Consider the following 15779-nt stretch of genomic DNA (forward strand, 5'->3'; position numbering starts at 1 on the left):
ATACATTTAAAAAGAGGTGTAGGCATTAAGGAGCTATTAGTTCATAATAATACTTATGGAAGAAAATAAATAGGAAGGATAAGAGAAAAGCAAATTAAAGTTAATTGGATACCACCAGAGGATATTAAGGTACTAAATTATTTCTCTGAAAATTAATGATTAAAGAGGAAAATTAAAATCTATGCTGCCTATCTTGTTTAAATTGTATTTCACAGAAACCATGATGCAAGTTCTATATAAAGGAATTTGCCTAATAAATGCAAGCAGAATAGAAGAATTAGGCTGCAACCATTTTTAAGTATCTAATTAACTGATTCACACAATGCTCTTCAATGAATGGTAAAACCATTAGATGCAAAGTTGACAGGGAAGTCTATAAGGAAAATATCAGGTTGTTACCTGTCACCATCTGAACCCAATTTAAGCATCAATAAAGGTGCAACAACCACACACTGTTTACCACCTACATGACGTCATGTGAAATACACAGCACCTGTTATAAATATTCTTGCAAAAAAAGTACATAAGTTCTAATTAAGCCTTTCTATCAAATATCTAGTCTACAAGGGAACATGAAGAACAGAGGAATAAGTTAACGGAGCAGTCAGAAATCTAAACTCCAAAATGTGGGACTTTCTATAGGACAACTGATTGAATGCTTCTACAAAACAACAGAATGGGAGAAAGAGAAGAAGAGGCAAAAAGAAAAGAGGGATGAAGAAGGAATGAAAGGAGAAGCCATGGAAGTAAGGGGAGAAAATGAGGGATGATGGAAAGAAATTGGTCTTTAGATTAAAAGAACCCAAAAGACTTACAACAGACAAAGGACATAACCAAATAAAAGAATGAATCTTGGGTGTGCCTGGGTGGCTCACACAGTTAAGCACCGGACTTCAGCTCAGGTCATGTTCTCATAGTTTGTGGATTGGAGCCCCACGTCGGGCTCTGTGCTGACAGCTCAGAGCCTGGAGTCTGCTTCAGATTCTGTATCTCTCTCTCTCTCTCTCTCTCTCTCTCTCTCTCTCTCTCTGCCCTTCCCCCTGGCTAGCTCTCTGTCTCTCTCCCTCTCACAAATAAACAAACATTAAAAATTCTTAAAAAAAAAAAAGAATGGAACTGGTTTGGAACATGATTTGAAGAAATCAACTGCTTAAAAATACACACTTTTTTTAGATAAATAAATGTGAGTCTGCTGTGAAGAGACTTAAGTCTTGCTCATTTTATCTGAAGTGACAAGTGAATTTTATTTCGTGGTCTAAGAATGATGAAGTGATAGTTCTAAGTGCTATGTAGCTCTCAGCTAACTCCAGTGGATAAAGACGGGAAGCTCCAGAAGGGAGGGGACCACCTTAATTTTACTCACTGCTGTAATCCTCAGTGCCTATCATAGCGTCCATGCACTGAGCACTCAGCGTTACCTGAGGTACTGTAGCTATGATAGTTGAAGAGGACACCTCAGAAGCTTGCTGAGAGTTTTAACAAGTCAACAATAGGAAATACTAGAAAGCTTTCAAGAACATGCAAATTGCTTAAAGTAACTGGAATTTCACGCACATATGGTAGAAGAATGAGCGATGTCGCTGAAATAGTAAGAGGAAGTGAATCATCTGCATTGCTGACACGTTGGCCAGGTAATTCCTCATTTTGGGGTGCTGTCTTATGCACTGTGGGGTGTTTGGCAGCACCCATAGCCTCTCTCAGCCAGATGCCAGTAACAACCACCCAATTGTGACAACACAATAGGTCTCTCAACATTGCCAAATCTCACCTGGGGGGCAAAATTTTCCCCAGCTGAGAACCACCACACTAGAAGCTTCATGAATCAGAATGCTGACTCAGTTCCAGGAAACAGATCAGGACGCTACCACAAAAGAGGAAGCAGTAAGTGCCAGAATTAATGCAGTAGTATGGGGAATGAGTGGGGATGGGGTGGGGACAGATCTGAGTAACATTTATGAAGTAAACATAACCTGGCCAATCACAGGTGATCAATGAGGATGAATGATGGTTCAAAGATAATCCCCAACTGTCTTGATTGAGCAACTGGACGGTGGGGTTATCAATCAAACAAGGACTATAGAGGAGAGTGGGCTCATTTACCCATTCATCCAACACACACTTAACCACTCTCTAGGCATTCATGTGGTGAACAAGAAAACCAATTTCCTTCTCTCATTGAACTTAGAAGCTAACAGAGGCAGGCAGGTAAATAGATGCAGGAATATCATTAACTTCTGAGAGTAGTAGCTGCTACGAAGGGCCGATGCTTGTGGAAATGTTTATGCAAACTGAAGCTAGAGACCTAGATTTATTAGCCTCTTTTGGTGATTTTATCATGCAGCCTCGGAATTGGAAGATGTGAAATTTGATACCAGTTCTCCTTTTAACTGGTTGTGTTATATGTTCTAAGTCTCAGTTTCCCCAATTGTGACAGGATAATAATAATGATTATTTAATAGGATTATTATGAGTTGTAAACAGGGAATAACATACTTGTATTTCTGGGCCCCTATGTGTGCCCATGTGTGTGTGCTCATGTATGCAGGTGTACATTGTCTGGTATATGTAAAGCACTCAGTAGTAACAATTATTGTTATTATTATTATTATTCAGTAGTATGGGGGAAGACTGATAGTGTCTAAAAGCCTTTCCCAAAGCCATTAAGCACTTGGGTTTTTCATGCTTCATGCCTTCATTCAACAAGTTTTCATCATGTGCCTCCTCTGTGGTTGATGCTGTTCTAGGAGCCAGGGACCCCACAGCGAACAAGACAGACCAGGTTCCAGGCTTCAGAACCAAAGCTGTTACTGGCAGCTTCATCCTTCTCAGCAGCTGGGTCTTTTCACTTCACAGCCTGTCTGGGCGGCTCCTTGATGTAAAATCAGCAAAATTCCCAGCATGACCTCATAGTGGTCCATTTCAAGGGCAATATGTAATAGCTAAAAAGCTACATCAGGGTCTGGGGGTAGAGAGAAAATTAGGCAGCTGTTTCATCCTCACCATGCTACAGTGATAGTAAGTTTCAAGTTGTTTGAGAGAAAAATGGCTTGGCTCTATTGCAAGCAATTCCAGTCAATAATGGCAGCCAAGCTGGAATCTTGCTGAAACTGCATCCCGGGGCCAGTTGTGCTCTAAATAATGACAGTTACATCTTCTAAGTGGGAGCAATGGGAAGAAAAGCTGAGAGGAGAGGACAGAATAATACTGCAGACATTTGTGAACAACGGGTTCCAAAATGGACGGTTGCTAACTGCCATCCCAGGGCCCCTTGGGAGTGATTCCACTGTCAGGATCTGCAGAGTTAAGACTTCCCAACCTTGTCATACATTAGAGTCACCTGGACAAGCCTTAAAAGTAGCCAGGCCTAGGGGCACCTGGCTCAGTTGGTTGAGCATCTGACTTTGGCTCAGGGCGTGATCTCAGCATTGGTGGGTTCGAGCCCCGCGTCAGGCTCTGTGCTGACAGCTAGTTCAGAGCGTGGAGCCTGCTTCGAATTCTGTATCTTCCCCTCTCTCTCTGACCCTCCCCTGCTCATACTCTGTCTTCTCTGTCTGTCTCTCTCTCTCAAAAATAAATAAACATTAAAAAAAACTTTTTAAGTAGCCAGGCCTTACCCCCCAGAGGTTCTTATTTAAATGGACTGGGTGGGGTCTTACTTAAAAGTACTTCTATGAAGTTCTCCAGTTGATTCTAAAGTTTTTGTGAACCATTGCTCAAGTAAATACTGATCAAGGTAGAATTTAAACTGAAATGTTTGCAACAAGGGCAAGATATAAGAAAGTCAAATTAATTAGGAGAAAAATTAGAAGTTCTGTTTTATCCAATCCTCCTGACCTAATTCAGGTCCTGACCTAAAAGTACCTATGACCGAACAGCCCAAATTCATTAACAAAACTTCAGAGTAAACTAATAACTATGTTTAAGAAGCTGCCTTATTTTTTGGTTTATGTTACAAATAAACTAAATATAAGTAAACCATAACAAATAAATATAAATTAACATCAATAAGAAAAGAAAATCCATTTTTTTAAACTTCATGAAAATAACCTTATCCTTCAAAATTTAATTTCTTTTCTTGAATCCTATCATCTCTCTACCACATTGGTAAACTGGATGCCAGGTTCTAAACTACTTTTTTAAGTTTATTCATTTTGAGAGAGATACAGAAAGCAAGAGGGGGAGGAGCAGAGAGTGAGAGAGAGAATCCCAAGCAGGCTCCATGCTGACAGCACAGAGCCCAGAGTGGGTCTAGAATCACGAACTGTGAAATCATGACCTGATTTACATCAAGAGTCAGACACTTAACCAACTGAGCCACCCAGCCATGCCAATGCCAGCATCTAATTTAATATACAATTGGTGCTCTGTATTATAGGATAATGCTACCAAAAGCAGTCAATTAAAATATATAAATATATTTATACTTTAATAAGTAATTTAAAAATGAACATTTGTGGGAGCTTGGGGGATAAGGAAAGTGCTATATTTTTAAACTGACCAAAAATAAATCAGATATAAATTTCAGAGACATTATTTTCTGACAAAACTGCATGGAAACATTTACAAAACATTGTGCATTTCGGATTCACTCACAAAAATGATGATTTCAATTTCCAAGGATTCACAGTGAATCCGCATTAGATTTCAGCACATAACTGCCCATTGTGGAATCTGATACCAGGTTTAAGGAAAGAAAGCATCATTAAGCATATGAAATGTTTGAATGGAGACTACTTTTTGAGATAATTATTAGTAAAGAGCTTAATATTATACCAATTTTTGCTCTCTACCCAACTTTATATATGGATATCAAGCACCCTCTGTGTATTCGGATCATAGAGAAAAAGAAGCTGATTCATCAGTGAATCCACAGATGACCAAATTAATTGTTACTCCAAAGACCATATTAAAGATGATCTCACCTACAAAACAGCCACCGGCCCTAACAACAAGTGATCTCGTGGTCCAATATTATTTTGAAATCAATTACTGACCTTAAAATAGAACATACAGGAGATACAAAGGCTTTTGTCTTACCTAGAAATATAACATTTTACAGTCCCAATTGCTGCCAAATAGTATTAAGTGATAACTGTGTGATACTGAAATGCTTTAAATAGTGTTGTGCAGTTTATATAAAAATAAGATCTTATATCCCGACTTTACAGATAGTAGAAATAGAGGCTCAGGAGTGCTAGGTAACTCATCTAAGGATGTTCAGTTAGGAAAAGGCAGAGACAAAATTCAAAGCTAGATTTTCATGTCTCCAAATAGAAAAGTTTTACTTTTCTAAGCAGTGCCACTGTGCCTTTTAAAGAATATTCCTAAGGTTTTTTTGTTTTGTTTTGTTTTTTAGCAAAATGGCTAAAGTAGCTTTCCTTATTTTATGGGATGGAAACATTTCTAAGTTATGGGTCCAGAAAGACAAATTTATTTTCTTTCATTTTCTAAGAGGGAAAAGTGGGCAGATTTGTCATAAAAATTACAGAATCTGCTAAGAAACACCATTTTTAAGCAATTTCATCATGCTTCAGTCACACTGTCCATGTAAATTAAAACAAGGTGCAAACTCTTCAGAACCACTCAAAAATATTTCATTGTAAAATCCCTTCTTTAGCTTCTTTCTTAAGTTTACTTAGTCAGAATCTTACAATTATTCAGGTGACTCCCAAACTCTCTGAAACACATAAGTAATGACCTTTACGCATCAACCATAGTAGACACCGTCATCTACCGATTTAAATTCACCTAGGCCTGGCACAAAGTCGGCACTTGCCTATCTTCGTTAAACCAAGTTATTTTCTCATCACATGACTTTGTGTCTGAGACACAAGTTCACATTTGTGTGAACATTTCACTAGTCTTGAAACTAGAAACTCCTAAGGGCAGTGCTGCACATTTTTCTGTTAATATTTACATCCCAGAACGGAATGTGCTACCTGGCATACAGCTGGCCCTCAGTCCTGCTATTAAAGATTACCGAACAGGAGCACCTGGGTGGCTCAGTTGGTTAAGCATCCGACTTCAGCTCAGGTCATGATCTTAGAGTTCCTGAGTTCGAGCCCCGCATCGGGCTGTGTGCTGACAGCTCAGAGCCTGGAGCCTGCTTTTCTGTGTCTCATTCTCTCTCTGCCCCTCCCCTGATTGTGCTCTGTCTCTCAAAAATAAATAAAAATAATTTTTAAAAAATACTACTGAATATATAGTCCTCAAAGTAGTGGAACAGCTTCAGGCTAAAGTAAGCACCCTAAGCCTTTGCTGTACTGTTTTGCTGAACAAATGAGTAAATCACTGGCAACCTTACCACAACTTGATCTGGAAGATAAGAAACTCTGATAGTCTAGATTTTACTAGCATCTTTTTTAAAACTTAGAGAAATAATAGAAGTTAATCAAAAATACTTGGCAAGGATGTATTCTGTAATGCCATCTCACAGGGATTAAATGAATCAGAGTAGGGTCTGATTAAAAGAAGGGAGACATCTCTAATCTTGGCAGTTCCTAAAATATGAATCAGATCAGAAACTTGAGACCATAAGGAGCAGACAAACCAGCCTCCTGGGCGTATCTCAGTCCTGACTAGCATCCAATTCCTTTCTTCAGCTTGGCAGATTGTGTTTTCCAAAGATAGTGGCAACAGTGTCTTTCTGCCGGCATGCTTTTCAGGCAATGGGACCTATTCGCTCTTAAACAAACAGGTGAAGTCTACTTCCCCTTCCCTTCAATCCGAACTGGACTTAGGGAGTTTTCTGACTACCAGATTATGGCAGAAGTGAAATTCTGGAACTTATAAAACCAGAGAAAAAGTCCTGCAGCTTCTACCTGGGCTTCTTGGAACCACCCAGCTGAGCCCCGTCAACTCACAGAACCCTGAGAGCTAAATGCTAAAAGGTTAATTATTTGTTACCAAGGTCGGTAACGATTTATCACACAGCAATAGATAACAGGAGAAACACATGTGACCCCTACAACATGCAGATACTATGCTAGCTTACACTACGTGCTACAAAACTATGTGGGGCAAGGATGGAATTCAGAGCTGCCCCAAGTATTAACTCAAAGTGGCCGATGGCCCAGGTAGCCATGATCCTCTTATTCTTGCATCTTGTAACCTCCCAGATGTGTTGCTTATTTCCATGTGACTGTTTTATAACTCTCCTGGACCCTCTACCTAGAATGCTCAGCTCATCCCACCACTTTCATTCAGCTGACCACTACTTAGGGTCAGACTTAATTCTCCTTTCTTACACACTCCTAACGTTCTGTCCTCCACTGCAGCGTTCATCACCCTTCCAATTAATGACTTACTTGTGGGATTATTAGCTTGCTATTTATCCCAATAAACAATAAATTAATTGAGAAAGGAGACCATGCACTTCTTATCACAGTGTCTTCAGGATGCTGTAATGTGGCACAGTACTCCACACATAGTTAAGACTTTTTTTTCTTCCAAATCAAGGTATGAGAGGTCACAGAAACAGGCCATTGGGAGAAAGACGCCTTCTCTCAAATCCAAAGCTTCCCAACTTTGTTTCTCTCCGGAATGACAAGTATAATTTCCAAAGAGCTCTGATAGTTCTAACAAGAAGGCTGGGCTGGCTCTGGTAGGGAAGTCTTTGTGCAGTGAAGTATGGCTTGGTGACAGTAGATCTGTCATACAATAGCTAACATCATCAACTTCTTCCCTGCATGCTGCCTAAAGGCTTCAGATGCCCAACTCAGCTACAACCTTACTCTAAGGGATAAGTGTGTAGTCTCTGGAATCAGAGGAAATCCAAGAGCTCTACAGCCACATCATAGTTGTAGAAATTACTAGTTCTGCCTTGTCAGATCGGACAATGTATTTCTCTAAGCCTCTTTTTCCAACACACACACACACACAAATATAGACATAATATATATTCATGAAGTTATGAAAATTAAATAACTTATGGACAATTCTTGATGGACAATTCTTGACAATTAAGCACACGTAGTAGTGAATGAGGTTATTTCCCTCTCTTTTGGAAAGTGTAACCACCATTGCACAGTGTCTCCTAATGAATATTGCATGCAATCCACCATGAAAATTCAAGTAAAAATGTACATGAGCCTCTCAAGATTATAGAGTACTGCTTACTGAATTTTTACCTATTTTACTATATGTCATCCATTAAAAAACTAAAGGAAACATTTGTACAGCTGTATGTTTAAGAGGCAGGTAGGTGAGGTAGCACCATGCCAGCTGGAGGCTCCCTTCTACACTATTCTGAAGACACATCAGTTTTTGCCCATGCATTTTCAAGCTGAACCCAGGATCACTCTTCAGGTTTCAAATCACAATTTAGAAAAGCAGCTTAAATCCCGGAGAAGAAAGAAATAATACTGCATACATCACACGGACTACAAACCCAAGGAAAAAGAATGACGCCTCATCATCAATATCGCAGCACCTAGAATTCACACATACCTCAAGAAGCTACGTCATCCTCATCCTCATCTTCCTTCTATTACTACCAGTTGGCAAAACCATATGAGAAAAATGCTAATGAGGCAGATACAGAAGGTGTCAGGACGAAAAAGCATCTAACTTTGATATGAGTATTACTCAAGCTCTACAAGCTCACCAGAATGTTTCTCTACACTCACAGCTCTTGTCACCCAGCATCTACTATTTTTGGACTATTACCTAAGTCAATCTAAAGCTTAATAAAAGGATCGACTTAGAAATTTTTACAGTAAGAACATTTAAAGTGAAGTAAGAGCAGTTAAAATACAAATTTCTGAGAGATCAGAAACCATTTAAAAGAAGTGAAGAAAGATACTAGGAAGATGGTATAAAACAGTTATGCAATTCAAGATCAAATGTAGCACTTAGCTAAAATTTTGTGATGGATTTTATAATACTCTTTGCAAGTAAGTTCATTTGAGAGGCAGATTTCCTTGGCATTGAGTCCTGGGAAGAATGAATTTTGTGTATATGTAAGGGGGATGCTGAAAATGAGATGAAAAATATATTTTGAATATAGATGGGAAAACTATCTTTTTAAGGTCATTTCTTATCACAGTGTTTGATGAAGACAAAAGACATACAGTAAGTAGTATCATTAAGCTTCAATACTACATTGCTTTCCTTAAGATATAACCTGATGAAGTGGTGCCTGTGGCTCAGTCGGTTAAGCGTCCAACTTTGGCTGAGGTCATGATCTCGTGGTTCATGAGTTTGAGCCTCACACTGGGCTCAGAGCCTGGAGCCTGCTTTGAATTCTCTGTCTTCCTCTCTCTCTGCCCCTCCCCCGCGCACACTCTGTCTCTCAAAAATAAACAAACATTACAAAATTTTTTTAAAAGGGGCACCTGGATGGCTCAGTCAGTTGAGTGTCCAACTTCAGCTCAGGTCATGACCTTGCAGTTCGTAAGTTTGAGCCCCATGTCAGGTTCTGTGCTGACAGCTCAGAGCCTGGAGCCTGCTTCAGATTCTCTATCTCCCTCTCTCTTTGCCCCTCCCCTGTTCACCTGCTTGCGTGCACTCTCTCTCTCCCTCTCCCTCTCAAAAATAAGAAAACATTAAAATAATAATATAAATAAATAAAATTGAAAATCAGGGTCAGCTTTATGGGCAAGTAACCTATCCAATCTCATAAGAGCCTACACTCAGAAATACTGCCTAAAATACTGTGGGTATCATGTGTGTTTCAAAGCCACCTGATTAGCAGTACGTTCAGGATTTAGTTTCTAGTGAACCCCCAAAGTACAAACATAATACTGTCCATTGGAAAGGAGTGAAAGCCTTCAGAAACAAGAGAGGCAAGTGGCAAGCAGGCCTTTTACCTGAAAACTGTGGCATCTGATTCCACTCAAATGAAAGGTCACTTCAGCTCTCAACAGGCTGTCATGATGCCTTAGGAAAGAAGACTCAAATTTTTCTAAAGGAATAAAAGTAGGAATCGCTCGAGTGATGGGACCAGTACAAAGCTGAGCCTACACAGCTCTGTACCAGGGAACACAAACAAATGTTGAGTTGGGCCAGGAAAATGTTAACATCCTTTATTATCACTCTCCTAGCACACCATACCACCTCTTGAAAGGCCTGCCAGAACGAATTAGCCCCCAAAATGATACTCAAGTTGTCTTCCCAGCTGCACTGTTGAAAAGAATTATTTAATCTTGTCCATGTGAATTTGGGCAATTTATACGCCAGAAACAATAACCAACACTTGGCACCACTGAAGTAAAAAATATTCTTCCTGAAAATAATTAACGGAATTGTGGTATGGCTTCGGAGCAAAATCAATATGGAATTAAGCCCAGTGGGTTCTGACACTTAAAAGCAAGGAGTCATACTCAATCTCCATAAACCTCAGTTTTCTCTTCCTATAAAATATGTATAGAATACCTGTGGTCATTAAAAGGACAGCTTAATATTATGGCTAAAAGCAGAACTCAAGAGTAATCCTGGCCCTACAACTTAATGATTGTGCTACCTTTGCCCTGTTACTTTATCTCTGTGTCTCAGGGTGCCTACCCATTAGTTTTAAGTCCAAAAGACACAGCAGGTAGCTACCCCACAACTCTCACTAGCTCCCCTGTACTGTGTATATATCCCAATACTGTTATCATTCCAAGGCCACAGGGAACGCCCCTGGGTAGCTCTGATCCTTCACTCTTAGCCCTTCTTCATATACTGAATAACATACCTACATCTTCTGACTCCAGTTTTCTCATTCTGCAGCACCCAAATTGCACAATACTCCTTTAAGACACTGCCCGTGGCTAATTACTTAGCCCCACACATACACATTCTGATGAAACAGGGTGTCCCCTGACTTGGCCTGGGCTGAGTCCCATGTGTCTAGCATGTGACCTCTTCCCTCACTTCGTATAGATCAATAGGCATGGATATTCTTGTGGGATTGAGATGTTACATTGAAATTATCCACATCTGTCCCCAATAGAGTATAAATTCCTTGAGGGCAAGGGCAGTGGCCTGTTCATCAGCTTTGTGTCACCAGTTCTCATCTTACAGCACACCTTCCTCTCACTGCCTATAGAGTAAATGAAATACTTTCTAAAAAATTACTAGTAATGAACTCAGTCCAAATAGATTCTCAGTAACTATCAGTGCCTCCCAAATTATATCTTTCTTTTCTTTCCACAAAATAAGGCTGGGCTTGGTTTTAGCCATTTATTTTGTTATAAATACTTTATGTGATTTTTGCCTTTGAACATTAAGTCATATATGATACATATGTGAATACTTCAATTCTGCAATGTTTTGTTGTTGTTTTGTTTGTTTTTCAACTCAAGCCTAAAAGTGGTCACTAGAACAATGGTTTCCAAATTCCAAAATGGTTGGTTGGTAAGTAGTTGATGGATGAATGAATGCATGAATGATTAAAGACTTTTCAATCTGCTCCATCATCTCCTCTCCTCACCACTGTAAATATAGTTAAGAATTTAGAGCATACCAGTAGTTCTAAACTCATAAAGACCAAAGCACATACACACAAATGCTTAATTCCAAGTCTTATTCACACTTCCAAATACAAAATTGAGATCTAGCCTTTATGGTGCAATAAGAGAGGAAACTTTTGGTCTGCAATATACTGCAATATAAGGAGTTAGAAGTCTCTGGCACTCTACCATCTTCACTTAAGAGCTCAGCTTCACAAACCTGTCCATTAGATGTATTTCATGTAAAGTAAGTTATTACAACTTTATAAAGTCCTGATACATTAAAGTCATATATATATATCTATATATATATTACAAATCACAAAAGAGCTGCGTAAAAGTGTGCTAATACTAATTTGCTTCTCTGTAAAATGAAAATACTACATCATAGAGAGTAGTTCAAAAAAAACTTTTTTTGATGTAGCATGGATTATCATATGTTTTACTATACAGATAAAGATTTTCTGTAACATATTTTTAACCTCAAATGTCTTCTGTCACAAAGCTCCAATTTCATAATGCTTATTAATCTGATAAAATATAGTAATGGGTAGTTTTTCACAAACAAAAAATTACTTTTGATGGATATCAGCTATCCAGAAAATGAATTTCTGTTGAAGATGTTTTCTCTCCCTCCTTTCTTCCTCTCTCTCTCATCTCTTCCTCTTCTTAGAATTTTGTATATTTTAAATGAAATATTCAGTCATTCAAAATGAAAAACAGGGATTACTAAATTGCCTGGAAGAAACAAAACACAATATTCAAGATAATGCTTCCAACTTACAGGCTTTCCCCAGGCTATACCTAAAAGAGAAGGGAGAGAAACCAAAATGTGTTTTGCCACATCTACTTTTCCCACAGCCCCAAGACAACCTCCTGGCAAAGCTGTCACATTTCATCTTATCTTACATTTCTGGATACCCTTTACTAACTCTTATTTGGTTTTCAGCTGACAAGCTGATGAGCACAATTGCAGTTTCCAGTTTTGACTGTAATCTTTTAACTACAGTCTCCACTACAGACTCTACTGTCTGATCATCTCCCTACTTGAACCTATTTGACATAAAGGTGCAAAGCAGCAAACAAGACCACACATTCACCAACCACCACCAGACTTCCTTTTTACTCAATGGCCAAGTCCCTCAATACCTTAACAGTTTCAAACAAAGCCCAGGGATGCACAGTCAACTCATCATAGATCTGTATTTTAAGAACACTGAAGCTGGGAGACAATTTGTACCTTTGCCCAAATCAAATACCTCGCAAGTACCAGAAAGAGGATTTGATCCCAAGTCTCTCTGATTCCAGAAGGCCCTACTCTTAACCTTTTGTGAAATACGTTCTCTATCTTTAAATACATGTGAAATAGGAATTACATTTATTCTGTATGCCTCTTGAAATCCTGACTTCTTAACAATTAAATTAGTTTTTAGAATACAGTAAATATTTACTCAAGTAGAAGTCACCCAGTCATCTGTTAGAATTTCTGTTTGGATAAGAGACTAGTATCTTAATCCCGAAAGATACTAGTCTCTTTTAAAGATTTCATTCTTTATATTTGCAAATGATGTACTTGACAAGGGCTATTATCCAAAATATTAAAAAAAAAACTGATATAACTCAACACCAATAAAACAAATAACTCAATTTAAAAATGGGCATAATACAAAGAACAGACATTTCTCCAAAGGAGATATCCAGATGACCCACTGACACATGAAAAGATATTCAACATTACTATCATCAGGGAAATGCAAATCAAAACTACAATGAGATAGTTCCTCACACCTGTCAGAATGGCTAAAATCAACAACACAAGAAACAACAAGTGTTGGTGAGGATGTGGAAAAAAAGGAATCCTTGTGTACCGTTGGTGGGAATGCAAACTGGTACAGACACTGTAGAAAACAATATGGTGGGTCCTCAAAAAAATAAAATGGAACTATCATATCATCTAGTAATTCTACTACTGGGTATGTACACAAAGAACATAAAAACACTAGAAAGATATACGCATCCTTATGTTTATTGTAGCACTATTTACAATAGCCAAAATATGAAAGCCACCCACGTGTCCATCAAAAGACGAACGGATAAAGAAGATGGAAACAGAATATTACTCGGCCATAAAAAGAACAAAATCTTGCCATTTGCAACCACATAGATGGAAGTAGAGTATATTATGCTAACTGAAATAAGTCAGAAAAAGGTAAATACTAGATGATTTCACTCATGTGGAATTTAAGTACAAAACACACAAAGAAAAAAGGAGATAAGCCAAAAAATAGACACTTAACTATACAGAAAAGCCAGTGGTTACCAGAGAGAAGGTGAGTGAGGGGACAGGTGAAACAGAAGAGGGTTAAGAGAACATTTATCACAATGAGCACTGAGTAACACACAGAATTGTTGAATCACTATATTGTACACTTGAAATTGATATAACACTGTACGGTAACTACACTGGAATTAAAATTTAAAAATAAATATTTAAGTCTTTAAAAATCCATGTCTGAGGCAAGTATTTCAGAATTAAGCTTAAATGGAAGGTACAATTCCAAGGCAAAGGAAAAAGTAGGGAAGGGGGGAAAGAAAATACAAGGTAGCGGAGACAGTATTACAAAGCTTCTTTTTTTTTCTTTAAATATTTTATTTATTTCTGAGACAGAGAGACAGCGTGAGCAGGAAAGGGTCAGAGAGAGAGATTCTGTGTCTACAGAATCCGAAACAGGCTCCAGGCTCTGAGCTAGCTGTCAGCACAGAGCCCGACATGGAGCTCGAACCCACAAACCATGAGATCATGACCTGAGCCGATGTTGTATGCTTAACTGACTGAGCCACCCAGGCACCCCAGAATTACAAAGCTTCTTAAGAAAATACAGCCAGTGACCCAAGCATGGCAGGGAGAGGACCTCAGACATGGACACTATATGGAAACACAGCCCCTTAGGTCAATCAGATAGGAGAGCATTTTGTCAACATATTTCTTCCAGTCATTTTTCCCCCATTGGTCTGAGTCAGCCCCAAGTCATAATAACCCTCTAATATTTCCTGTTTTATTTATCCTCCCCTTCTGTATAACTGCTGGAGCAGAAGCCAGAACCTAGAACTTGTTTGGACAGCACCTGTTCTAAGCCTAGAGGTTTTACAAGGACCCTCCATGACCTTGTTAGCCTAGACCCCAAAGTTGGACCTGGGTGTCAGAGCTGCTGCGGCCAGGCCTCAGCCTGGCAGAGGATGTCTTATAAGATAAAGTGGTGACAATGTGCTAAGTCCTTCATTAGGCAGGTTACCAAGGTCTGGGGATGCAGCACAGAGCTGCGTCCAATACAGCTGGTTAGACAGATTCATATGCTCCCTCCAATTCTAAGGGCCTCTGATTCAAAACATCCCAATGGGGTTAATAACCTGCTGAAGATCAAACAACCAAGTTAGTAGCAGCCTCATAAAACTCCCTAGAATCCACAAAATGTCCTTAGAGTCCTCTAGACACAGGTAGCAAATACCAGAGGACCCACAGAGGAACCACAAACTAATAAATTGTTCCAGCTATCTGGATAGTAAATCAGAGTTAACACATCTTTCACTTTTTTTTGAACAATGTAGTCTTTTGATTTGTCTTTTATGTTTCCAATTTTGATAAAACAAAGAGTAAAGAAGTATTTCTTTACTTTAAGAAAAATAATGTTAAGTGTGATGATAAGTAAAGCTACCCATGGTATTCTCGAACCAGCTGATACTAGATTGTATGGCTGTTTTTCCCCACTCCTTGTTAACTGATATCACATTGGTAATCTAAAATTGGCCATGCTGGAAAATTATAAAATGTTATAAATCAGGCTTTTTATTTGTGAAGAGCCAAGTAGTAAACATCAGCGAGCACACCACTACACATGGCCTGAGTTTTAGAGAGACTACTGGAAGTTATGGGGCACGTTCCCATTAAAAATGGCAGTAATACTGGGCACCTGGGTGACTCAGTCGGTTAAGCGTCCAACTTCGGCTCAGATCATGGTCTCATGGTTCATGAGTTCGAGCCCCATGTCAGGTTCTGTGGAGTCAGCTTCAGATTCTGTGTCTCTCTCTGTCTCTGTCCCTCCCCTGCTCACACTTTCTCTTGCTCTCAAAAATAAGTAAGCATTAAAATTTTTTTTAAATTAATAAAAATGCCAGGAATACTGAGCTTTGGGAAAATATTGCCACGTAAGAATGCAGGCTCTACATAGTTAATCTTCCAAGTCTAGGAAGTCAGAAACCCAAGTATTTAAATTAAAACCTCTAATTTTTCACTGTAAGCTTTTTTTTTTTTCCCTAAGCATCTCTGTAAGACAAACTGGGACTCTTGGC

This window comes from Crocuta crocuta, unplaced genomic scaffold, assembly GCF_008692635.1.
Source record: "Crocuta crocuta isolate KB4526 unplaced genomic scaffold, BGI_CrCroc_1.0 scaffold317, whole genome shotgun sequence".
Lineage (NCBI taxonomy): Eukaryota > Metazoa > Chordata > Mammalia > Carnivora > Hyaenidae > Crocuta > Crocuta crocuta.